This window comes from Aotus nancymaae, unplaced genomic scaffold (genome assembly GCF_030222135.1).
Source record: "Aotus nancymaae isolate 86718 unplaced genomic scaffold, 86718_ANA_hifiasm-v0.15.2.pri h1tg000002l, whole genome shotgun sequence".
Classification (NCBI taxonomy): Eukaryota; Metazoa; Chordata; class Mammalia; order Primates; family Aotidae; genus Aotus; species Aotus nancymaae.
Genome location: NW_026988413.1, coordinates 16,055,908 through 16,083,349, shown reverse-complemented (window position 1 = coordinate 16,083,349; position 27,442 = coordinate 16,055,908). Strand labels below are relative to the sequence as shown.

At 45.4% G+C, this 27,442-nt stretch overlaps 1 protein-coding gene across 1 annotated transcript in view; it reads left to right on the top strand.

The window, feature by feature from the left end:
- TMEM178B (transmembrane protein 178B) overlaps positions 1-27,442 on the top strand; it is a 413,427-nt gene that overhangs the window by 379,986 nt on the left and 5,999 nt on the right. The window lies entirely within an intron of this gene.

Sequence of the window (27,442 nt, the reverse complement as noted above, 5' to 3'; positions counted from 1 at the left end):
ACAAAACTGTGATCAAGGCGTCAGCTGGGGCTGGGTTCTCATCTGATATTTGAGGTCCTTTTCCAAGATCACAATGTTGGCAGAATTCATTTCCTTGCAGCTGTAGAGCTCAGGGAAGTTTGATTATTCAAGGCCAGCAAGAAAGAGAATCTCTGACTTGTTCCATCTTTGACCTCTAGACCCTCTGTTCATTTGTTTGATTTTTAATAGACCTTATTTTTTAGAACAGTTTTAGGTTTATGGAAAAGCTGAGCAGAGAGTAGACTTCCCATAGTATCCTCTGCCACTGTACCCTGTTCCCTCTATTATTAACATGTTACATGAATATGATAGGTTTGTTGTTATCAATGAGTAAATATGTACATTATTATTAGTCAAAGGCCACAGTTTACTCAGATTCCCTCAGTTTTTACCTGATGCCCTTTCCTGTTCTAGGATCCCATTCAGGATGCCACACTGCACTTTGTCCTCGAGTCTCCATAGGGTCCTCTTGGCTGTAGCTGTTTCTCAGACTTTCCTTGTTTTTGATGACCTTGGCAGTTTGAAAGAGTACTAGTCAGGCGTATTGCAGAATGCTCTTCTATGGAAAATTGTCTGATGTTTTCCTTATGATTAAACTAAGTTAGGGGGTTTGGGGAGAAAGAGGTAAAATGCCATTTTCATCACATTATTTCAACACAATTTATAACTGTTGATGTTGCCCTGATCATATGTTTCTCATGTTTCCACACTGTAAAATTATTTTTCCTCCATTTCCATGACTTCCTTGGAAGGAAGTCACTATGTGCAACCCACACTTGAGGAATGGAATGTTAAGATGGAGTGCCAGGATGGAGATGCTGCTTTAGGATGGAGTAGCTACATAATTTGGAATTCTTCTGCATGGGAAGAGATCTGTCTCTTCTCCCCCATTTATTAATTTATTCAGTCATTTATACCAGTGTGGACTCATGAGCATTTATCTTACACTTTGGGTTTAATACAATACTACTTTCTTTTGTTGCTTTAATTGTTACAGCTCTAGCCATTGGGAGAGCTTTCTGTTGGCTCCTGTGCCCCTTTGAGATACCTCCATCAATGTGGGTTTTGGTTCTGATTATTTTTTGTTTGCTCGCTTGTTTGAGCACTTAGTTCTTGGCACTGCCAGATGCTCCAGGCTCATGTTACATATTTCCTGCCCTAGTCCTGAAATCAGCCATTTCTCCAAGGAGCTCTCTTTCCTTTTATTAGAGAAAGGTGTTAGAAACCAAGATATGGGTGCTTGGGTGCTAAGTGTCTGAAATGTTTCTAACATTCGGCATTGGTTCATTGTCTCCCTCCCTGAACTTAGATACATGCTCCATGCTCTCCAGAACTTTGTCTACCTTAGTGAAAAGATACCTTCCCTAAGATGTCTCTAGTGTCGGGAACAGTGTCTGTGCTCTTAATAAATATTTGTGGAACAAATATATTGGAAAAGTGAATTGTGTGTAACAAGTAAAATATTTTGGTTTTGTCTCAATAGAGCAGCAATTCTTCAATAAAATACCCCATCTTACCTTCTGTTCTTATTCTAATCATCTCTGCTTTCATGGGATTTCTTGTCCTCTTGTTATCTTCATTTGAACAGACCAAGGGTCTATCTACTTCTGTTATAAAATATCTCAAATTCTCTTTGGAGATAGAGTGTGAATTACACATGAATTCATGAATAGTTTTCTGTCTTGAACTTGGGCTCATAGGCTATTAGAAACGGAATGGACCTGAGAGACTAGACAGTTCCACTTCCTTGTGTCATAAGTAGTTATGTCAGGTTGTCCTAGGTCACCTGGCCAGTGAGAGGCAGATGAGAGCTGGAGCCCAGCCTGGGACCCAGCCTGCATTCCTGCATCCCCTGTTCTGCCCCTGCTTTCGGCACCCCATGTTGAAGATCTGTGTCCCCACAGTCCCTGCTTCTTCCCACACTGGCACAACTCTAGTTCTGGGCTTCTAAGTGGGTGCCAGTGTGTGTCATTCACTCTGTGTCTCCCCCTCTCCTTTGCTTCTCTTCACAGAGCACAAAGGGGCATATGGAGGAGACCATGGCCAGAACCAAGGGCAGGGGTGGTAATGAGAAAAGGAAATCATTAAAGTTCCTTTTCCTACCACCTGCGATCAGTGTGACCTTTTATACCTTCCCAGTCAGCCAGGGGGAACGAAGAGAATGCCCTAAAGAAGCTCAGGCTATTATGTTTGAGTGATTGCAGTGATTTGCAAACCAATGATGCCACATTGGTGGCATCTATGCCCGCTCCACCAAGCTCACCAGAGAGCAGTTCAGCTGTGTGATGAACCCCTCGACACTCAGCATAACACCCCTCTACTGCTAGACAAAGACGCTGATGGAGGCCTGGGCATTCTGAAAGTATACTGGCCTAAAAGGAAAAGTCCAAGGCAATGGCCATCTTGCCTGGAGGACTGTTTCTTTTAGACAGTAAAATGATTTAAGGGATCATATAGAACAACATGCAGGTTTCCTCACCAGCCTTTCCTCTCTAGCCTCTCCCCACTGTTATTCCTAGCTTGCTGTACTTAAAAACATGGCTAGGACTGTGTTGAAAAGTAATTAAAAGTAACGGCAAAAATGGCAATTACTTTTGCACCAACCTAATATAAGTTCAGGAGGCATTATGTCTCAAACTGCATGACTCAGGTCAGAGAGGAGAGACATGGAATAAAGAACCACGTAAGTTAGATATTTTGGGGAGGGAGAATATTTTCAGTAAGTTAATGACTTGCTATGAGGCAGTCTTATAATAATCCCTTGATAAATGGTAGCTGTTACTGTTCTATGTATAGCCTAAGTGAAGTCCATTTTAATAGGCAGAGAAGTCTCTGTGATCTATCATGGTGAATCAAGGGCAACTCCTGCATAAAACCCATCCTCTTCCCCTGCCAATCTGCTTTTATAGTTTTATGTGAGATTTCACTAGAACATCACAACTCATCTCTTGACTTTTGTCTTATAATCTTTCTTTCAAAATCCTGATTCAGACTCACAAACTACTTCATACCCTGGAAAGTATCTTGCCTCTTGGAAAGTGCAGATTTCAGTATGTATTAGCATTTGATGGTTACAATTAAAACAAATCGGGGAAGGGGTAAATCATGTCTCTATAAGACATTTAGGGGAAGAGACACATTGTCAGGAAGACTAGGAAAATGCATCCAGGCTTACCTAATGTACCTAACGTAGGATGAGTGGCCAGGATGCACCACTTCGGTAACCCAGGTGGCAGGAGGGCTTCATTTTCACACTGAAGCTGGGGCAGCCCCAAAGGAGCTTCACCTTTGCCACCCAATGGGAACTGCTCCTCCTATAGATGTGGGGTTCAGAAGAGAACAGTAAGAAGCCTTAGCTCTGTGAATCCAAATCTGGCCAGTGATTAAAAGCCACATCAGAGGCCGGGCGCGATGTCTCACGCCTGTAATCCCAGTACTTTGGGAGGCTGAAGTGGACAGATCACAAAGTCAAGAGCTCAAGACCATCCTGGCCAACACGGTGAAACCCCATCTCTACTAAAAATACAAAAATTAGCTGAGCGTGGTAGCACGTGCCTGTAATCCCAGCTACTTAGGAGGCTGAGGCAGGAGAATCACTTGAACCTGGGAAGTGGAGGTTGCGGTGAGCTGAGCTCGCACCACTGCACTCCAGCCTGGGCTACAGAGCAAGACTCTGTCTAAAAAAAAAAAATTGGAATGCCTCATGACTTGCCTGCCAGGCCTTCAGTAAAGCCACAGTGCTGCATGTTCACCAAAGCCAGAGGATTCTTTGTCATTTCCAGATGGAAATGCTAAGACAGAGCAGGCCCTGGAAGGAGGTGCAAAGGAGGATGGTTGGTAAAGCCATCTCAGAAAGATTCTTTGGGGAGAGTCAACCCTTTTCTACACTTGCACAAGAGCTGCCTTCTATTCTCTGCCTCTTGATTAGCGGGTGAGAGTCCTAGTTAAGTAGAATCACCCAATTGAAGAGGGCATTATAGTTTTGTCATAGAGAACCAGTCCAGGACCAAAAGAGTCTTGGATCAGCCATGTGGCCCTAGGAAAGTTTCTTATCCACTTGTCAGGCCTTGCTTCAATTTTCTGATCTATGAAAGAGGTCTAGTAACAGGACCCAGTTCGAGCACAGCTGTGAGACTTACAGAGTTAATACATGTGCAGGGTTCACAAGATGCCTGGATTGTGCCCAATACCATTTTAGGTATTATTATGTAGCTACTGAGATACTTCGTTTTTTGAATAACCACCTTTAGTGACACTGCTCTGAGCAGCGTCATCCCATCACTACCATAAATATATGGTGCGATGCTAGGTGATAAGAACCATGGAGAAAAATAAAGCTGGGAAGGTGACGGAGATGGGGGCATGGCTATTGTTGGAGAGAGCACAGAGGGCCTCTCGTGGTGGTGACGTTTGAACAGGGCTTGAATGTAGGGGGCAGGAAGCCATAAGAAGACTTGAGGCAGGATCACGCCAGGTAAAACAAGCAGCAAGGGGAAGGGGCCTGGGAGGGGACTGAGCTTGTTGGGTCTGAAGAAGTTGAGCAAGAAGATGACTGTGATGGGAGCAGAGTGAGAATGGAGATGATTCCACCAAGGCGGATCATGAACCACCTCAGAGGCATGGTCAGGGGCTGATGGACTGAGGGGCATCCATCCCCATTCTGCTTGCCCTGCCCTGCCTCTGTCTATTTCACAGCTTACCCTGGACCTCTTTCCTGGGCAATCATTTGATACTGTGGGACTTTTATCAGCCTCTGTGGCTATGTCAGCCTCTCTACCACCTGCCACTCCCAGTTCCAGTGAGTGGGGTGCTGTGTCTGTCCATGTCTGGGGAAACCCCAGCAGGGTTGGGGGCCTGGCATGTGCCCCCTGAAGGTGTGGCGGGGCACCCCCACCATCTAGCCTGTACCAGCTATGTAATTTGTGGGGCCCAGGGCAACATGAAAACCCAGGACCTCTTGTTCACACATGATTAAGAATTTCAAGACAGCAACAGTAGAGAATCCAAGCAAGTGGGCGTCTGCATAGGTCACACGTTCATGAAGCCAGTTCTGCCTCTAGCATTGTCCCATGCTTAAATGCCCTGACCCGGGAACACCATAGCCTTTTGCTGCAGGGGCTCCCAGAGATCTTAAGGAACCGGATCTAGTCTCCATTCTGCTTGTAAACCCCCTTCTCCCTAACCAGTCTGCTGTGCTTAAGACCACCACTTGCCTTGGATGATTGAATAATCACACAAGGCGTGTGTGCCTCTTTCCTTATGGCAAAAGCTACTCCCCAGATATGGAGAACACAACCTGTTAATCAGACAGTTGCTTCTGTGATAAGAGAGAACACACCTTGCAAAACTTTGGCAGGGCCTCTCGGGGAGGGGGTAAGATCAGAATTTATAGAGAATTGGAAGCTTGATTTAAGGCCATTATTTCAGTGTGGACACGTGATTAAGGTTGGGTAGGAATAATGAGATAACAATTGGGAAAGAATAATGATAATGTCCTGAATTGGTGGGAACAGCAAGGTGAAGGTTTTCAGGCCAGGGATTCAGAGGATCTTGGGGTACTTGCTGTCAGGTGATGCTTTTGATGAAAGTGTTGGTGGATCTTTTGGAAAGTTCCTGTAATGAAACAATCAAATTATTTACTTGCACAGGACAGTCCCAGAGTGTAAAGGAGATGGCAGAATAGCAAAGCCATGTTCCTGCAGACAGTAAGGTCAGCTTTTGGTTCTCAGTGTCCAGACTGAGGGTGGGGTATACGATTTGGGTTCACTTAGGATGAGTGATTTCCCCTAGCCCAGTGCCTTCCCAGCTGGCCTGCCTCCACCACCACAGCTGTGCTGGACATATCCAAATGACTGAAGGAATACAGTCCAGGCTTGGACTAGGATCCCGACACCCTGAGATCTCCTCCTCTCAGCATTAACAAGACCCTGTCTTCTCTGGGGTGGAAATCACTACACTGTGCTGAGTTGGGGTCTGTTGCTTCCATGCCATGGACAGACAAGCAAGGCGAGCCGGGAAGAGGGTGGGCAGGAGGAGAGAAGGTGGAAAGGGTAGATGAAGACCACCTCCACCACTGAGTGGTTGTTGAGAAGGGACTGATTTCTCCAACAGCCCTTTCAGTGGAAACAGAAAGACCCTGAATGTGATGATGACTCCACAGTGCTGGATTGCCATGGAAACTTAGATGATTTCTAAAGTAATTTCAAAAGTCTCTCTCCTCATAGCTCTTCTGGGATGCTCTTAGAGAGGATGGTAAGCTTCAGAGAAAGGGAACTTGTCAGGCAAGCTTCTGGCCCTTGAAACAAGTCATAAATCAAAGAAAAATGCTGGTTTCTGAAGTAAATGGAGAGACCCCTTTTATTAGGCTTAAAAGCTGTTCCTAGGAAACAGGAGGGAGAAGCAGGTTAAAATGAAGAGGAATTTTCTCTCTCCTGTCCTCTGAGGATGGGGGCAGTGACTGCAGGGGCCGGGGGATATCGAGAGCACAGGGGTTAAAGACAGGTAAGAAGTGACTGAACGTAGCCTGACCCAAGGAAGGGGGGCACTCTCTGCCCTTCCAAGGCTTCTTGTCACCTCCACTCCATGATGGCTGAGATGTGCTACACAGTCTAGAGCCTGGAGGATGGAATTGAAGTCATCAGGCAAACAGACCAGACACAAGGAACGCCAAGATAGGCTGAGAGCACACTCTCAGTGAGTAAGTCAGAATGCGCAGGTAGGAGGGAGGGCGCCTGGCTCCCTCTGGGTACCAGAGACTCAGAGAACTGTCCCAGATCAAGAGCCGGGGAGCAGGGCCTCAGCAGCAGCCCCACAATGTGCCTCCAGGCACACCTTGGCCCAGGCAGCCTCTCTGAACCTCACTGTGGATGATGCATCCCTGCAGAGGAGGTGAGCAAAGCCTGTCAAGCCTGAACCATTCAGCAATCCACACAGTACAGGGCCCTTTAAGGCCTAGGGGAGAGGGACTCTGTGAAGGTCTCAAAGCATTACACTCGAGGGTCTATGAACACAGCCCTGAGTTGTAAAGGAATTCTGCTCTCGTGGACACACCTGCTCATCCTAACAGAGCCTGGGCTACTGGGTCAGGCAGGAAATGGCTTGCGTTTTCTCACCATGTCCGAAATAATTGGGGAATGAGGGCCTATGCAAAGGCACTGTGCCTCCCTGACTTTCTAGAATCCTCCTGATTTCAAACATACTTTCCAATGATTAGATCATTTCTCATACCTTATGTCTGGATTTGGGGTTTGGAAAGTACATTCACCCTATCTATAAATGCTATCAAAATGTCAAGGACTTCCAAGATGTGGCTGTGAAGGAGGCAAGCCCATCCCCACTTTAGTGAACCATTGGAACATGCCCAATGCTTGTTATTCGTGAAATGGACAACCAGTTGTTAAGTACCTACTAAGCCCTGGGTGCTGTGGAAGAGAAAATAAAATCAAACTCATCTCTGCCTCGGGGTTGCTCACAATCTTAGAGAGGAGTCAGGCACCTGGATCAATAAGAGATAAATTAGCTGTTTTCCTTTTCAGGACTGAAACCCTTAAGTGCAAAATATTTGAAACAAATTTTTAAGAATTTCATGTTGTTTCAGCAGAAAAGAGGACATCACCAATCCACCCATCCACCATTCTTGGGGCAGGAAGTTTGGGGTCACCCAAAAAGGGAAGAAAGGGGGCCATTTATGTTTTGGGTAATATCTTACAGTTCACAGTACTTTAAAGGGAGGGTAGGGTCTCATGTGACCTGCAAACCCCCACAGGAGGCAGGTGGAAGAGGTAGAGAGGGAAGAAGATGAGCAGACAACCTACACCAGGTCAACAGTAGACACTGTTCCAATGGTATCTCCTTTCCCAGCAGCCCTTTAAGGTCGGCATTACCACCCTAATTTTGGAGATGATAAACTAGACCCAGAGAGCCATGAAACAAGCTTGGAGTCCTGCAATTAAGTAAATGATGGAGCCTTAATCTAAGGTCTTCAGAATGGTACCCATTTTTAATTCTGTGTTCCTGTTACAGTGGGAGGAAAGAAAAGGTTACTGGGAACGCCACCTGGGGTAAAGGAACAGGCCCGAGGACATAAGCAGTGCACAAACACAGGCTTACTCACATGCATTTGTTCACAGCCGTAAGCCAGAGGGTCCTCCTCCACTCCCACCAGCAAGGGGCAGGCAGACGTTGTTTGGGGTAGGAAGGAGGAAGACAGGCCAAGAAGGCAAAATGGAGCCACTTCTGCTACCCAAGTGTTAACAAAGGCCTCAAGGCCAGATGGAATGAATGTCATCTGGAGTCAGACTCAAAAGTTCTACAACCTTGGGCAGATTTCTCCTTTATACACCTCTGTATCACCATACCTGCCTTGTAGGGTTGTTGTGGGAATCAAATGAGTTGATGTGTCAAACGCTCAGAACCGTACCTGGCCCATAACGAGCGCTCAGTACATTTTTAATAATATATGCTCAGTTTAGCACTGACTCCTATCTTTGCAGTACCTAGCGCTAGCTTACAGTTTCAGGACCTTGGACACATTATTCCCAAAGCCAAGATTCAAACTTAAGTCTGTTCAATTCTGAAGCCTGGGCTTTTAATTAGCATGCAGCACTATCTTCCAGATGGTCATTAACTTACTGACATAGCTGTGATCCTCAAACAGCTCATGACCTGGGAGGGTAAGAGACGACCCCACACAGCCATCTCATCATGCATGGTAGACAAAGGGCGTGTTCTTGGGCTGGCAGGAAAGAGGAAGCTGGTTCTCTTCATAAAATAGTTCTTAGAGAAATCGGAAAATGAGCCTCTTTGGCTGGATATATGAACATTTTTATGTGTTTTAAGACAGATGGCAAAGCTTGGGGCTCATGCGGCGGACGGGATAATCCTTACTTACTAGTTCTAGAGCTCCACTGCCAACCCACTTCATCTCTTGGAGTCTAGTCTCTGTTCCCACCATGTCTGAAGCTGGTTTCCTGGAGATGCGCTTACTCCTGGCTGTTCCATCTGTCACCTGTTCTTGACCCTCCTGTTCCTGACCTCACTAGGGTTGACCTAGCCCCATCTTTTGTGAAACTCTCATTTCTTGTCTTCTATAACAATACACTTTTGATTTTTCATTTTTTATTTGCCTTTTCTGTTTCCTTTACTCTTTTCTACCAATAAATATAGGCTTTTGACTCTCTTTTCTTTTTACCTAAAAACATGTCCCCTTGTCAACAAGACCCACCACCACAGCGGTGATTCTCTCTGCACAGATGAATCTGGAACACGTGTATGGAACAGTCTTTCCTGAGCTCTGGCCTCATGTTTTAAAATGTTTGCTAAACATCTCCACCTTTCTGGAACTTCAAACATACCTTGACCTGGATTTGTCCTTTCTCTCTATGTGTTGTGTATGTGCTTTATGTTTATTGAGTACATGCTAAGCGCCTGACTGACTGTAGGTACCCAACACATGTCTGCTCCTATCTTTTCCTTCCTCCAGTGAATGACTTGTTTTCTTCACTTCCTTGCAGATCAGTCTATTACCTGAGTCATCTTCCACTTTTCCATTTTCACCTTTACCTTTCTTTTTTTTTTTTTTTTATGAGACAGAGTCTTGCTCTGTCACCAGGCTGGAGTGCAGTGGCGCAATCTCTGCTCACCGCAACCTCCGCCTCCTGGGTTCAAGCGATTCTTCTGCCTCAGCCTCCCGAGTAGCTGGGACCACAGGCACGTGCCACCCCGCCTGGCTAATTTTTTTGTATTTTTAGTAGAGACGGGGTTTCACCATGTTGGCCAGGATGGTCTTGATCTCCTGACCTCGTGATCCGCCCGCCTCGGTCTCCCAAAGTGCTGGGATTACAGGCGTGAGCCACCGCGCCCGGCCTTCACCCTTACCTTTCTATCAATTGCCAACATCTGCCAGTATTTCCTTTGCAATATTCTTTGCAGCTCATTCATTTGTTTCCATTCCCTGAGTGCCATCTGGGCCCTTATTACTATTGCCTTAGTTTGGGAGTCATTTAGCCCTTGGTGGAAATCTCTGTCCCTACACTTAGTTGCCAACCTCTGAGCCTGCATTTTCTCATCTGTAAAATTGAGATAGTACTGCCTACCCTGTAGGATTGTTGTGCAGATAAAAAGAGTTAATATGTAGAAAAAGCATCTAGCAGAGAGTAGGCACTCTGTAAATGTTCGTTTCCCTACCTTCCACTAAATTAATCCTTTACAACATACTGCTTTTGTAAAATACACTTACGTCATGTCTCTGATGAAAACCTGTTTCGCGACTCCCTGTTGTTAATAGAATAAAGGCCAGTGCCCCCAGTCTGGAGTTGAATGTCAGCCACAATCTTGTCTCACGTGCCTTAGCCATGGCCCTGTGTTCCGCTCACACTGGCCACTCACTGTCACCGCCTCCATGACACCCTTTTCTGCCTATTGAAGCTGGAAGCTGTTGTGAAGGCTCAACTTGTAGTTAGAATCTTCTAGAAACCGTTTGGAATGATCTTACCTAGACCCAGGCTCCTCCTCTGAACTCAGACCTCACTTTGTCTCATTTTGATGGCACTTGCCTCATCGTGAGTGTAGATGGTAGTGATCTAGTCATTTCCTACCTTTCCTCTGAGTCAAAACCTCCCTGGTAACAGGGGCCCCCTTCCTTGTAGGTGACTCCAGTAGTTATTTTGCTCATCTTTATTTTAAGGTTTCTGGTAACTTTGACTTACTGGGCTTGGGTTCTTTCTGCTAAAGTGACACAAATTACAGCCAGTGCCTTCTTCCTCCGAGTCTTTCAAATATTTGGAAACAATACTATCACACTCTTAATTATCTGCTTTACAAACTAAGTTCAGCTAAGTAAGCATTGCTTGGATACCTACTGTGTGCTAGACATCGTGTTAACACCTAGGACACACAGATAGAAACTTGTGTGGTTCCTGTCCTTAAAGGCTGCCCCGGCAAGTGGTAGAGGCACATAAGTGCTCAGAGCAGCTTATGACTAGTGCCGTAACAGGGCAGATTGTGGGAATATGGACAAAGGGAGCCTCCCTCTGCTGGGGAGTTAAGAGGCCTCGCAGGGGAGCCAATGACTGAGGCTGGAGCAGGAATGCCCTATTCTTCTCATTGCCCCTCAAAAGGCTTTTAATGTCCATCTATTAAAAGAAACTGCCCCTAGACCTAGCATTGGCAGCTTTTCAGAAGCAGTATGCCAAGTCTTTATTTATTCATTCTAGTTTAGGATTTCACATGTCATTAATACATTTCCATTTTTATATATTGCTATGTAACTAAAACTCTGTTGTGAATGAAGCAAAAGATCCCTTTTATCTAAAAAAAAAAGTATAAGCAGCTTTATGTAAAGTTAAAATGTAAATCTAATATGATATGTGCCCCTCCGATTTTGGCCCTGGGTAATAGGGAATGTCAAGAGCTGTGTCCTTCCCGTTGCCACCCTAGCAAAACCTAAGAATCTCTTCTTGAAGTTGCCGCTGCACTCCCAGGCACAATTTATTTAAAATAATAATTAATGTAATTACCCCTCTGGCTCAGCTCTTAACATTTTCAGATAAGTTGCTTTGAAATCACAGTTCCCAAAAGCCTCTGGCTCACAGCTTTTTATAGCCCCCAAGCAGCATGGCTAAGGGAAGTTGGGCAGCCATTCTCTTCTCATCTCGGCATTCCACACAGACCCCGTGTCATAAAGTAGGAAACATCTCTCCTCTCTTTAGGAGGATGCAGGCTCCACCTTTTCAGGCCTTACTAAAGGAGAAGAAGTGACTGGCTTCTCTGATGGTGAGATTGGTGGGAGAGAAGGCCAAGCTCATGGGGCCCAGCACCCTTTGGGTCCCCTCCCCTTGCTCACTCCTCCACGTGGTCAGCCTTCCTGGGATCAAGGCCCAAGACCCAGGTCAGCTTCAGAAGGCCATTTTGAGGACCTATCTTTCTTTCTTTCTCTGACCCAGCAATATGAGTCTACACTTCTGGGCCAGTGTATCTGCTCTACAGACTCAAATGTTCCCTTAAGGAAATCCTCCTAAAAGGTAAGCCTGGAGAGAAAGCGTTGGGGAACTTGGCTGTGGCCATGGGACAATGGAGCAAGCCGCGGTTGCCAGTCTAGCCTTGTCAGTAACAGAGCTGGTATATTTCTCCTCATCTGCCTCCTTTCTGTGGTTCTTTTCTCATTAGAGTTTGAATTCAAAAGGGAGTGGGGATGGTGAGTGAATAATTCTCATTCCTCAAATAAATCCCCAAGAGGAAAATAGAGCTAAAAGGGCTGCCAGGTAGAGAATCATTCCCAAGGCAGAGGGTTGTGGGGAGGACCTGAAGGAGAAAGAGGACATTCCTGATGGGCCGAAGTCCACACTGAGCTCCTCTGGGTCCTCTTCTGACCACCAGCTTCCTCTGTCCACTGGTTTAGTTTCTGACCTGTTGAGAAGCTACAGGGATTCTCATTGAAAAATATTTAATGCTCTGATCTTGATTCCTTTCTTGACCTCTCTATCCTAATCCTCATAGAAAACTCAGGTCCCTCCAGAAGGAGTCCCCCTTCTACCTGACACAAATAATGTGTGAAGTTGTATACAGGTCATGATAGGTTTCCCTAGTTCCATGAAGTAGTCAGATTTTACCAACTGGGCCTGAGTCTGAAGGGCCCTCAGAACCTCCTTGGGGCCACATTGAATAATGATAAGCCCTCTTCTTCCATTCTCACCAGCTAGTTGATGAATCTGACTTCAGAACCACTGTGTGTAGGTCCCACTGGAGAAAAGGAGAGTTTGTCTGCTTGTAGTGATTTCAGTGCAACTGGAGAGACAGTCAGTACAGAGGTACATGACATTGCTGTGATGAGAGGCACATGGGTTTGAATACTGGCTGTAGTATTTACTGTGTGACCTTAGGCAAATTACTTAACCTCTCTGTGCCTCATTTTCATCATCTAAACCATATTATATTGCTCGAGGATTAAAAGAGTTAACATTTTTAAAGTTCTTGGAACAATGTCTATCGTATTATAAACATTACGTCCAAATGATTTAACCATATAAAGCTGTGTGTGCATCCAGTGACCCCATGGTGGGGTGACAGCATGCAAAATTCATTTGGGTTTAGGTTTTCATCTCAAAGATAGGCCAGGGCCAAGCTGACAAATGTGCCGGGCACATGGAAACATAGCCAAACCAGGTGGCAGGCTTGCCTGATCTTTTGGCTGCCACCCCAAGCTTCTCCCTCTACTAATTAACATGGCATTGGCTTGAATCAGATAGGGCAGAAGCCAGGGAGATTTCATTCAGGACACAATTTATTCCAGACACTTAAACAGCTGGGGCCCAATCCTTCCATGCTTAAAATCAAAGCAGTTTAGAGCTGAGCCTCATATGCTCATTGGTGTCAAATAATGGCATCTAATGGTCTCATCCACCAGCCCTCTGTGCATGTCAGGAGGTGAGAAGCAGTATCCTCTCCAGGTAGTTCATGTTTGACACAATAAGTGACAGCTAGTTCTAGAGCAAGTCAGAGAGGATGGCACCTTCTTACTCCAATACCTAGAGTTGTAGGATCATTTAGATGAAAAAGATGTACCATAGAGATGTGGTCCTACCCCTGTATTTTATGGTTGAAGGAATCACGATCCAGAGAGATGAAGTGATTTGCCCACTTATGCGCAGGGATGGGATCAGAACCCACGTTTTTTGATTCTTGGTAGTGTATACTTTCCACAAAACCACACCCCTGTATGTTGTAGCTCCCCTACCAGGAAGCTGGTACAGGCTGTCCTGATATACCCCTGGTCAAGAGAACCTTATGACTACCAAAACAGGAATTCAAACGCAACGATAGATCTGTGTGTACTGGACCTCTTGCCAGCCCTGGAGAGTGATGTGGCTTTCTTTGCAAAAACCTTGCATGGTACCTAGAAAATGAATGACAAGAGTAACCAAGAAGATGCAGTGCCAGAAGAGGTCTGCAGGAAGTTCTGTTCCAGCATCGTTCCCAGCAAGAAACCCAGGGTAAGGTTTCCCTCTGCCCTACAGATTCTCCAAGTTTGCTCCATGGACCACTGTCATTCACCAGCAAGAGCTGGCTAGAAGGAGGCGAGAGAAGAAAAGCAGGGCAGGAAGATGGCATGCTCTAAGTGGCTTCACTCTTGAAAGCGCACTAATCACAGCTTGAGGACGCTCCTTACTGCACAGCTGTAGGTGCCACCCTCAGTTTAGTGAAGAAGCCAGTTGGATCCCACTAACTCTCAGCTCTGAACCAAGGCCCAGATGGATAAGAAGCTGCAAAGATTCACATGGAAAAATATGAGACGCTGTATTCTTAATTCATTTCCTTTCCAGAGCTCTCCTTCCCATCCTAATAGACAGCTCAAAGCAGATCTGCACAACCTTTCATTTCATGGAGCATAAAATATCCAAGGTCAGGTGGGCCAAGTGGAGTGGGCTAGAGGTTACTTCCCCTGGAGGACTGTTTTTTTAATGAAAGCAGTGGAAGCAAGTGGAATGGATGGTTCTCAGATGTTTTTGCAGCCAAATAATTTGAGGCTTTACAGCAAAATCAAATGTTTGTACTGTCACATGCTTTAAGACCTTCAGCAAATTATGTAACTTGGGATGACTATGTCAATTACATAATTTATTTTCTGTGTATATGCTAATACATATACTCATGCATATACAGATGCATATATATATATAATTTTCATAAACATGTATATGTATGTATGTGTGTATACATGTGTACATCTGTATAATCCCACAGCAACCCCAAGAGATACAGAAGATACAGAAACTGAGACTGCACTTAATTCAGCCTATGCCTGAATCAATCACTGTGAGTACAGAATGGCTTCCTCATAAGAAAGAACAATGGTGGTGTTTTAGCCAAAGGAAGAAAGAAGGAGCGTATGCTATGTAGATTAAAACTAATAAAAATGCCACTCTCATGGTCATTTAATAAGAAAGTGTGGTGTAACCATCAATGGCAGCTCTATATTCCAGAGAAACCAGGGTCAGAACCTCTGTTGCACTTAGAAAAGTTCCCCAATTTGGATGTTTACTGCAGGATTCTTTGTGATACTGAAAAATGTGCAACTGTGCAGATGTCCATCAGTGTGGAGGAATAGTAAATTTGGTTCATGCATACGGTGTCACATGTTTTGTGGTTGTTGAGATTTGATGTATAGGCATGGTATGTTATCAAAAGCACATTAAGTGGCCAAAGCCAGATACAGAAGAGTAGGTAGGATTTTGTAGGTATAAAACTTACAAAAATGTATAACAATAGAAAGAAAAATGGAAAGAGTGCACACTAAACTCTTGGTAGTGTTGGCTGAAAGTGGTGGGGAAGTCAGGTGGGAAGAAGGAGAGCTTCTGTTCGAGTCATGTATGCGTTTCTAGATGGATGGTGATCTTTTCTCACAACTTTTTATTACTGTTATACTTGAGAAAAATAATAAATTAAAAGTAAGATAGCAAACATTTTTTTTTTTGAGATGGAGTCTTACTCCCGTCGTACAGGCTGGAGTGCAGTGGCACGATCTCGGCTCACTGCAATCTTCACCTCCTGGGTTCAAGCGAATCTCCTTTCTCAGCCTCTCGAGTAGTGTCTCAGACTCTGGAGTAGCTGGATGGATTACAGGTGTGCGCCACCACACCCAGCTCCCCAACTTGTATTCTACAGCAATTTCCAACACTTCTCTTGGGGCTAGCTCCTTCTTCACATCCTGGTTGAGATATGAGCTTAACAAGCTTCTTCACAGACCCACCAATGTCATCATGTACCCCCATTGGAGGCTGTCGCCTCTTGGATCTAGGAGATAAGTTCCATTACCAAGGAGGGTCTGTCTCAGAAGTGTATCTTGGGATCTTTCCAAGTTCTGTGCTTCTGGTTCTGACAAAGTCTGCAGAATAAAGGGGCCTGAGTGAGCACTTCCTCTGTTCTCTGTTGAGAGCAATTGCTCCCCGGGGGTAGCATTTACCCTGGGATGGGATTGAAGGAGAATGAAGTGGGTGATGGAGATGAAAACAGCAAACAGGTTTTTTTTTTTTTTTTGTCCTTGAGAACAATTTTTCTTCAATCTCACTTAAAGCTTTCCATTTCTAATATTATACTTTACATGTAGAAAGCAATTTTAACTTTTCACATTCATTATTATGCCTCTTCAAAATAATCCTGCAGAGAGGGTATTATTCTGATGCTGAATTCCTCCAAAAAAAAGAAAAAACCTACCTTCTGAAATCCAAGCTGTCCATTGAAACACAAGGAAGGTGTGTATGTGCGTGTGTGCACACACAAACATACACACAAACACAGCACTGTAATGCACAAACACCTCAGCAATCACATAACAATTTAAGAAAGGGGAATGAGGGAACAAGGCAAAGTGTTTACTTCATTCTCCTTTAGGTTTCAGTGATCATATTTGTACTTATAAGCTGCACAGCCTAGAAATCGCATTTGTCCAAGTGATAGGAATTGAATGCTCAGTGCTGTGTGTGATACATAAGGAGACACCACCACCATGCCAGTTCTTGAGAAAGTCACAGGCTAGCTGAACACAAACTAAGCTAGAGAACAGGAGGTGCAATTAATTGGTAGGTTGCTGTTTGGGACCATAAAAGTTTTAAAGATTCAGAAAATGTGTGGATAATCTCGTGCTAGGCAAACTTGGGGAAGATGTCCTGGGAGATTCAGGACTAGGATTAGACAGACCATAACGGGTAACTTCAGAGACTCTGTGTAGACCGCATGGAGGATGAGAATTTCAGACTCCAGTCCAGGAGACAGTGCAATGGCACTTTGACCTTAGTAGATTCCCATTGTCATGAAACCCTTTGAATACCCTGCCAATGTCCTCTTCCGTTTGCTCAGCTCTTGGGATGGCTTCACAAGTTTGTAAAGGCTCTAGCTTTAGTATAGAGGCTACCAGGGCCACTAAGCTTATGATACAGTCTAAACATATACCCAAAAGAACAAATGGATTGATGGGAGTCGAGTGGGAGTGAGCATAATTACCTGGGTGAGGGAGAATAGATGCAGAACAAAAACAACACAAGATGCCTAACAGCTGTTGTTTTGTATGGCCATGTTAGATGCATGTTCTAGCTACAGGATGGCCACAAGGTCTGGTCACATAGATATTCTTATTTCATCCTGTGTTGCAAAGTAATATTAATAAGCCAATTATTATATATTTATCTGCTGTATTACTTTGTCAGGATGCTATGACAAAATACCACAGATCGGGTGGCTAAAACAATAAAAATTAATTTTCTTATAGTTCTAGAAGCCAGAAGTCCAATCTCAAGGTGCCAACAGGGTTGTTTCCTCTGAAGCCTCTCACCTTTGACTTGCAGGTGGCCTCCCTCTTCTGTCTTTGCACGAGGCCATCCCTCTGTATGTGCACGCCCCTGGCGTCTCTTTCTATGTCCCAAGGTCCTCGTCTTATAAGGACAGCAGTCAAATTGGATTTGGGCCCACCCTAATAGCCACATTTTAATTTAATTATTTCTTTAAAGGCCCAATCTCCAAATATAGTCACATATGAAATACTAGGGGTTAGGATTTCAAAGTAAGAATTTTTCAAGGGCAAAATTCCCATGTTTCCATGGCCATCCGTAGATGTGTAAAAACCAAGGGAGAAGATTCCAGGTTCTGTGATAGGAATCTGGACGTATTCTCTTTGGAACTGAGGCCAGCCTCTATGGATGGACCAGTCCCTTGTGTTGTGATGTTGTGTCCCTGTGGCATGCTTACACCTGGGTGCAGAGCAGCTATGTCCTGTATAAACACAGCATCAGGAACACAAACCCTGCTTGCCCAAGAGGCGTGACTCCTGAGTTCCACTCCTGGCAGTGTCTGCCTGGAGCCTTTGCACAGCTTACAGAACAATGAGTGATTTTTGCCCCAACTCAGAGTCCCATTGCTCTCAGCGTGTTCTCTTTCTGAACACATCCACCCTCCCCTGCCTCATCCCAACAAATCCCATAGGCACCTTTGATGTAAAACCCTGTGACCTGCCTGTTGAGCGCTGATGATGCAATCGTGTATAATTCAACAGTAATTTATATTCCGTGCAGGTCTGAACAAAGCTATAAAATGCTCTCGAGAGCTAAATGTGGCTGAAGCATTTAATCTAAGCAAAGGCAGGGTTTTGTATCATCCACTTCCCAGGATGGATGTGCCACTGTTGGAGGAGGAGGCACTCTTCTTCTGTTTGCTGATTTGCTTCTTGTTGGTTTTAAAGATTGGAGGGGGGATAGAGGGAGGTGTCTCATGGAGGATTTGTGCTGCTTCTTCTCTGACCTCCCTGACACGCACACGCACGTGGGTGTTTCTGCAGAACCTGCCTTGCAGCGACCTGTGGGGCTCGGGTCAGAACAGAGACCCTCTCTCCACGTAGCAACAAGGGAGAAAGCCAGGGATGGGGGTCCACAGACACCATTCCTCATTCCTGGGAGCAGAAAATGTCACACAGATGGATATTGGGCTCTAGAAACCTGTAGAAATTGTATACCAGTGAAGTTGTGGGCATAACCTGGTCACAGAAGGAATAGATATTTGGGCGAATGCTTGTGCACACAATATGTAACTGCCCTGAATCTCTGTGAGAAGCCTTGTGAGGGCTTCAGTTTCCTAGGAGACGGCTTCTTGAATTAGTAAGAGCATTTCTGCTGCCTAGCCCGAGGCCTCGGTGTTGATGGTATTTCTCCTCAGGGTCCATTGCTGTGTCATGACTGCCATGGCTTCTCTGAGAATCCCTAAGGGGAATGGAAACACATGTTCTAGCCTCCCCTTTCCGTGTTGGCAAAGCCAGCAACAAGCACCCAGGAAGCACCACCTCGTCCGCCTTATACACCTGCAATTAGCACTCAGAGTGAGCTGAGTAGGGAGCTCACTCCCTGACTCTGAATATCAACTCAGAAATATTTTGGTCATTAACCTTTACAGTGGAACTGGGAAAGAGCCATGATTGGGTGGCTGATTGTTCCCTGGTGACATTTCAGGATGACAAAAGAATTAGCTAGCCGGGCGCAGTGGCACACACCTGTAATCCCAGCACTCTGGAAGGCCGAGGCGGGTGGATCAGCTGAGGTCAGGAGTTCGAGACCAGCCTGACAAACATGGAGAAACCTCGCCTCTACTAAACATACAAAATTAGCCAGGTGTGGTGGTGCATGCCTGTAGTCCCAGCTACTTGGGAGGCTGAGGCAGGAGAATTGCTTAACCTGGGAGGTGGAGGTTCCAGTGAGCTGAGAGTGCGCCACTGAACTCCAGCCTGGGCAACAAGAGCGAAACTCTGTCTCAAGAAAAGAAAAAGAATTAGCTGCTCCCCAATAATACTATCCCTGCCTGGCAGTTCCTAATATTAGCGACACATTCCAGGGATCCAAGTTTCTGTTCCCTCTGGCTACCGCGTGGTGCTTTTTAACTTTCAAGCAAAGATTCACTGATGTCATCACTACAACACTACCTCTTGGCTCCAGAGCAGAGAGCGGGACTATGTGGAAACAGCAGAGACTCTCTTAGCCCAGGACTTTCTAGTTTTAGGATCAAAAGTCCTATGTTCCAGGCACCATCCTCCCCCAAGTTGCAGGCAAACTGGAATGGTCGGTCACCCTACTAGGGAAGCAAGACTTTGAAGGCATAAAACAAGTAAGGAACTTGCAGAAATGTGGGCTTAGGGAGGTAGCACTGAAAATGTGTGTGTGGCCAGGGAACACCAGGAATATACCGTGTCCCTGGGGAGGGGTGTAGGAAGAAGGAAATAATCACACGAACCGGTTGTGGTAGTTCAAGTAGGAGAGGAGGATGTTGCCAGCGAGGACGTGTGATGTAGGAGGAGAAGAGAGCTGGGAACTGCAGGGCTGGGAAGACCAGTGGAGGATGGAACGGACTGAGGGGGAAGCCTGGAGTCAGGGCAGCTTGGAAATCAAAGGAAGAGGTATCCAAGCAGGAGGAAGTTGTCAGATAGCCCAATCACTAAAACTAGCAAGGAAACTAGAAGCTAATATTTGGCAACCAGAGAAATATTAATGAGGGATGGCAGCAATGTGAATGTGAAGGAGACGGAGGAGGAAGCTATATTTGGTGCTGGGACAAGGAGTGGGCAACCTGGGCATGAAAGACGCTTCCTTGCTTTCACTCTCATGGTGGAGGGGCCGTGGCAGAGCAGCAGGTCCAGAGCACCGGGACCATCCTCCCCTCTTCCAGCCGGGTGTTCACAAGGGCTCAGAGATGGGAGTTGTGAGGTGACGTTGTGGATGTGATTCTTGAAAGAGCTTCAGGAGGGGACGGTCATCAAGAAAGCAGGTGCTGCCTTTGAGCCAACACAAGGGAGCACGTGTGTTTACACAGCCCATTCCCCACCCTGACCATGACTTCCCACTCACAAGTGGAGTTTACAGATGGGGACACTGGAGCTCAGGGGTCTGCGGGGTGCTGCTGCTTATATGTTAGCAGGTCTTAACAGCACAGCTCGCAGCCTGCAGCTACTTGGGGTGGTGCCATCTCTTCTTCTAAGTGGACTCCTGAACTCTGAGCCAATGCCAGTGAGAGTCCTGGCACAGAAAGGGTAATTAGTTTGCGTTTCTCATTCCAACCAGCTGCGACTGGCTGGCTGCAGCTAGCTGCCTGGAGGGCTGGGTTGAGTAGGAGTCTGAGGTCCCTTCCAGGACCAGCAGGAAGAGGGTTGAGATCAATTTGCTGTTTCTGCCAAAGGCACGGCCTTGCCACCCACAGAGCAGCCACTGGACTTTGCTATCCAAAGGACAGGTCCTGCAATGACAACCTTAGCTCCCCTCGCAGATGGACAAAGCCAGTGACTTTCAAAAATGTTTACATCACTGGAATCCTTTCTTCCAATGAAATTTCACATGGAAACAGATCAAAACAAAGCTATTCTGGCCAAAGAGAAGAGAGGGTTGGGAGTCTCTTCTACTTCCCACTCTCCTTCCCAGTGGCAGCTCCTGAGAGGCCTCCATGGATCAGGGTTTGAAAACCACTGGGGGAGGTGCTACTTCCGAAGAAGACCAGGAGGGTCTGAGAGAATGACATTTGAACTGAGATCTGAGCAGAGCTGGAGGAAGGGCATTCTGGGCACGGGAGCAGCCAGTGCAAAGGCCCTGAAGTAGAGCAACCTTTGCTGGCTTGAGACACAGAATGCTCTCTAGTGTGGCCAGAGCATAGGGAGGGTGGGAGTCGGGGTGAGAAATGAAGTTGGCTAGGTGGGTGGGATGCACTCAGGTAAGGCCAGCATGGCAGGATACAGGCATACAGGCATTTGGATTGTGTTCTGAGTGTGATAGGAAGCTATTGGAGTGTTTTAAGCAGCAGAGAATCATCATCTGATTAATTTTTTTAAATTCCACTGGCTACTCTTTGGGGGCAATAGTAGAAGGCAGGACTCTAGTGATCTGTTGCAGTGGTCTGTGTGAGAAATGATGGAAGCGTGACTCAGAGGGTAGCAGCGAGCCTTTCAGAGGTTAGAGGCATCGTAAGAGTTGTCTGTGACCATGCCGTCTTATCGCAGGCACAGAGCCCTAGGCCAATGAGGCATTGAAGTGAAAGGAGGGATGCTCTCCAGACCCAGTGGGGACCCCTGTCTGTTTACTGTCACAGAAACCCTGTCCCTCCTACAAGACGCCACTTCCATGGGAAGCCCTCCCCGACCCAGCATTATCATCTGTAGCAGAGTATAACTCTTACCAGTTGCTACTGGGTGTCTATGATTCATGCGCTTCCTAGAGACTACTAGACTTGGGAAGGAACCTTGCGGTCATCTACTCCAGCTCCCTGATTTTACAGATGAGGGGACCCACCATTCAGGGCTGATCACAAACTCAGGTCTCTTCCTCCTCAGTCTGATACTGTTTCATTTCATCTTCAACTGTTCGTTTATGCATATCTCACATCCCTGCCTAGAGTATAAGCATTTTTAAAAAGCTTTTTATTTTAGATTAAAGATCAATTATTATTTTAGATTACTTAAAGATTCTTAAAGGCAGAGATCATGTCTTACTCTCTCTTTTATCTCCCTGGCATCGAGCATAAAGCTTGACCGAAACAAAGAAATTCAACAAATATTTGCTGATTTGCTGTTCTGCATACCAGGGTGCCTACAGCCACAGGCATGTCTCCTCCTTCCCCCATCTCAGTTGCCATGCCGCCAATGCCCCCTCCCCAAGACCTGACATTGCTTACCACCAGCCACCACTCCTACCGCCATGAGTACTGGCCCGGGTTATACCTGGCACTGCTTACAGCAGTGTATGGAGCACACAGCAGAGTCTGGCTCCAAAAGGAAGGACTTGGGGGCAGAGTTCCTTTCATGTAATTGCTACACCGTGACAATATTGTAGTCTGATTGGGATTGGGCCCAAACCCCAATTCGTAGTGGGCAGTACCAAGAAGATATGACTATGCATTATTACTATTTGTTCTATTTCTTGGATCCTCACTTATGTATCAATAAATGCTCATGTGAAATACAATGACAGATCCTGAAGACTTAGCCCCAGAGGCCATGGTCTGCCTCTTCTGGGGAGAGCAGGACTTTATCTTTCCCATAGAGTGAGTACATACAAACTCTTTTCTGAGCAGAAGTTCCCTTATCTGCATCAGTAGCTCTCCCCAGGCCTGTGCCACCTGCACAAGGGACTGCTGAGCTTTGGGTAAATGGAGGAGGTTGCAGTTCCCCAGGCTGTAATATCTGTTGCTGTCCTTTAATTGAGACATCTTTTCCAGCAGAGCCATTTAAGATATTTTCCTAGAGGACCCACCCCTTAACCTCAGCTCATCACTGGGGAGGAGTTTTGAATCCCACACTCCCCCGTTTGCCACCAAATCACAGGCAAAGAGTTGTGTTCATCGCACTAGACAGAAAGCTGTGTCAGTCAGGGTCCTTGCCCATATGTCTCCCCTTTGTCCCCCCTCTACAGGATTCAATCAGTGTTTGTCAACACACATCATTATTTAAACTGTAAGAATATGGTGTTGAGTAGGAATGGCACCACATTATTCATTTTGTCCCTTTATCAAGGGATGGAATTATTAGTACACATTTTCAAATTTATTAGTACACGTTTTCAAATTTGAACTTATATGTGGAGAGGTACATAAAAATATAAATTCTTGGCTGGGTGTGGTGGCTCACACGTATAATCCTTGCAAGCCCAGCACTTTGGTAGGTCAAGGTGGGTGGATTGCTTGAGCCCAGGAATTCGAGATCAGCCTGGGAAACATGGTGAGACCCTGTCCCTACAAAAAATTTAAAAATTAGCTGGGCATGGTGGCATGCACCTGTAGTCCCAGCTGCCAAGGAGGCTGACATGGGAAGGTCGCTTGAGCCCTGGAGGCAGAGGTTGTAGTGATCACACCACTGCACTCTAGTCCGGGCAACAGAGTGAAAACCTGTCTCAAAAAATGTATATATTAAGAACATATAAATCCTTGCTCATAATAGAAAACAGTAGCATATCTGGAAATTAATCAAACCTCTTCCAACTCTTCCCTCTTTGTCACGTGGACTTTCTAAGCAAGTTGTATCAGTGGTCTACTTTAAGGACCATCTCAAGTGGGAGCCATAAAGGTGTTTTCCCATCTATGGGAATATTGACAAGAGCTAATAGAAGGAATTTCAAAAGGTTCCAAAGTCACAGAGCAACCAACAGGAAGGGAAGGCAGGAAGCCTTCATCAGCATAGCAGAACAACAAGATGAATGTTGTGAAGATATTGAGTCATTTTCTACAGGTACTGAGGTCCACCCCGATGGTATTCCATCACTCCCCATTCATCAGCCACATCCTTTGTGTCTTGCCTGCGCTGCTGTGGAATATGCCATAAGAATCACATATATCCAGCTTCATCAGCTACCGTCGGCTTGGGAGGACCACAGTTTCCTTGAGGTCGTCCTCCTATCTCAGAACAAATTACTGGATGTCACCAGGATAGCATGGCTTTTCATAAGAAGAAATTTCTCCATTTCTTTAAGTATCCTCTGTAGAAACAGTTTATATAAAGTCCTTGGGTGACCTCAATCCCATCCACAGCTTGAATTTATGAGACGATGACTCAGACCACATTTCTGGCTCAGAACTTTCTGTCAGGCTTCAGATTCATGTTTCCAAATGCCTTGAACCTCCCAAGGGTGGCTGGAACTTGAACCCACTCCACTGCCCCCCTTTCTGTCCTAAATCTAAATTTTAGTAAACTATAGTATTACACATCCTGTGATAGGTTCACAAACCAGTAGTTGGAAGCATCCACAGTAGGTGAGGCATGAGCAGGCTGGCTTTGGTCTGCTGGAATCTCGTTTATTTGAAACTAATGCCAAGACACAGTTTCCTCTTGCTCTCCGACCCCAGGCAATTGCTCTTGCTTTGGCTGTGCCCTGCAGGCTGCCTCATTCTCCTTTCCTGCCCCTGCTTCTTGCCACCTGCAATCACTTCTCCAGGTCATACAAAGCACCTTTGCCCCACCCAAGAGTTCAAGCAGGCTGACCAACAGAAGTCATCTTGAGGAACTTGTAAAAACTATAGATTCCCATGCTTTTTCCCGAGACACTCTAATTCAGGGAGTCTAGGCTGAGACCTAATCCACCCTGGGTACCATCAGAGAATTCAATCTGAGCTTTAGTGCACAACGAAAAAATTGTGATGTTCTGTAACTCCCACAAGTTTGGAGTACTGTTCTCACAAGCATTGATGGCACTACACGCACACACACATTACACATGCACAAATACAAATGCATACACGTGTGATACAAATGCATTTTACTCATGCTGTCACTGTGGCCAGGTCATCTTCAGTTATTTCTATAAATAATCATTGACTAAACAATCATCCAGTAAGTCATTTGGAGCACCCAGCTCTGCTCCCACCTTGCCAGACCCTTCCCCCTTCTCCCTGAAGACCTCTTAACTGGTCTCCCTACCTCTGGGCTGCCCTCTACACTTCTGACTTAGTGGTGTTTGGAAATGCAGATTAAAGTCACCAAAGTGCCTTGACCCTACATAAAGCTCAAACTTCTCAGCTCTGAAAACAGTGCTTGCCCAGTGTCTGGGGCTTAATTTGGTCTGTCCTCTGACAGCCACTCCTCAATGCACCCTCACCATAGACATCCTTATATCTAAATCTTAGACATTTCCATATGTAAATCTTTGTCCCCAGGTGGGATTATTTTCTTAAAATGAAATTACTAGGATAAAGGTATGAATTTTTTTTTTCATTGAATCAGTCATCGGCCGATTATTCATCTCTTAAATTAGGCCTCATCTTCAGGGCAAGGGGTAAAATGTTTAGTAGTTTTTTTTTTTAATTATACTTTAAGTTCTGGGGTACATGTGCAGAACGTGCAGGTTTGTTACACAGGTATACATGTGCCGTGGTGGTTTGCTGCACCCATCAACCTGTCATCTACATTAGGTATTTCTCCTAATGCTATCCCTTCCCCCACCCCCACCCACTGACAGGCCCTGGTATGTGATGTTCCCTTCCTTGTGTCCATGTGTTCTCACTGTTCAACTCCCACCTATGAGTGAGAACATGCAGTGTTTGGTTTTCTGTTCTTGTGTTCATTTTAAAAATCACTCTTCTGCAAGGAAACACCAGCTTACACTCCCCTTGGAGTCTATAGGATGGTCCATTTTCTGCCCCGTACTAGTTTTGAAGATGATCTTTAAAAACAAAACAAAACAAGCAAAACAACAACAAAGTAAAATAGAAGGTTGCTGATTTGATGATCACTATGTTTGTAATTTTCAGTTCTTTGATTATTGGTAAAATTGAGCATTTTTCGCATGTACTCATGTACTATCCATTTGTATTTCTTCGCCTGTGATCAGCTTTGGCTGATATAGTTTTATCCTTCTCCAATGAAAACTTGTTTCGAACCCTATAACTCCAAAGTGTGGTCATCGAGCCAGCAGCATCAGCACGCCACAAGAACTTCTTCAGAATGCAAAATCTCAGGCCGCCACCCCAGACTTCCTGAGCCGGAAACTGTGAATCTGGGGCTCAGCGATCTGCTTTAATTGTGTCCTCCAAGACTACAAACCGCCCTAACTCATGCCGAGTGAGAAAGAAGTCATCTGGAACCTAGGTGTGCAACAGGGGAAACCCATGAAGTGACCCGCCTTGCCTGGCACCAGTTGTAACTAGTACGGTGGATGAGACTGCAAGCTCTGGAACTAGCCCGCCTGAGTCTGTAACCTGGCTCTTCCAGTTGCTAGCTGTATGATCTTCGGCAAATGACTTAAGCTCTCTGGGCGTATAACCCACATCTTAGAGTTGTTTTGTGAATTAAAGTTTCAATACACGCCACATACTTGGTGAGGCGGCAGCGTTGTCTGGGGTAATGACCCAACATTTGTCATCTCATGCCAGGGAACTCGAGGATGCAGACACACAAGAAGTAGGTTTAGGAGTGGAGGTTTAATAGGCAAAAGAAAGAGAAAGGAGAATAGCTGTCTCTCACCCAGTGGGACTTCCAGTCTGTGGCAAAGTACACAGGGTTTTATAGACTGGCTTGAGGAGGCTGTGTCTGATTTACATAGGGCCCAAAGATTGGTTGAACTAGGTGTGTGACATTTACATAGGGCGCGATGAAGTTGGCCACCCCATCCTAATCTTTTCACTATGCAAACAGATGTTCTACCTGGCCAGCGCCATGTTGTTTGCTCCTTACTGTTTATGTGGTTTCAAAGAAAAGGGAAGATGAAGCCCCCATGTTTAACATGCCTGGCCCCCAGGTAGCCTTTTCCTATTGGCACAGCTGCCGGCATCCACCCATGCAAGCTTCCTGCTTGCTTATCTATGTCAGCAGCTCAATTTTTACAACCTGCTCATTTGCTCAAAAAAATGATTTGGGGGCTGCTTTTTACTAAAAGAAAGACCTTACCGAGGGCTTCCTGACCCTCACTATCTGCCTAAATAATTTCTTTTTGACTCCTGTATCATTAGTACAGTTTCTAGCACATAGCACTTAATACATGTTAGGGTCAACTGTGGCCATTTAAATTATCACAAGCTCGTGAGCCTCATTCTTCCACTCTATATTGTCTTCCTTGTCTTCCAGGAATCTTCTGGAAAAAATTAGGCTAGATCTTAAAGAAACAAGGCTCAATCTTAAAGAAACTTGGCTATTAGAAATCAAGAGTTTTAATAATAAATATAAAATTGAATCAATGCGTCTCCTTTGTTCCTTGTAAAAAATATCCTTTTCCTTTTTCTTCCTTCCACTGACCCAGCCCAGCCTTCCCAAACTATATGTTCTTGTTCTGCTCATTGCTGTCACATCAGTGGTTACATAAAGAACAGAAAATACAGCAAACACAGAGGAAAGTCACTGAATTTATTCTAGGCACACCAAAAACTTGTTGTATTCGTTTAAAGTGGGTTTGTAATTCTAAACCATTTTATAACATTCTACCTCATATAG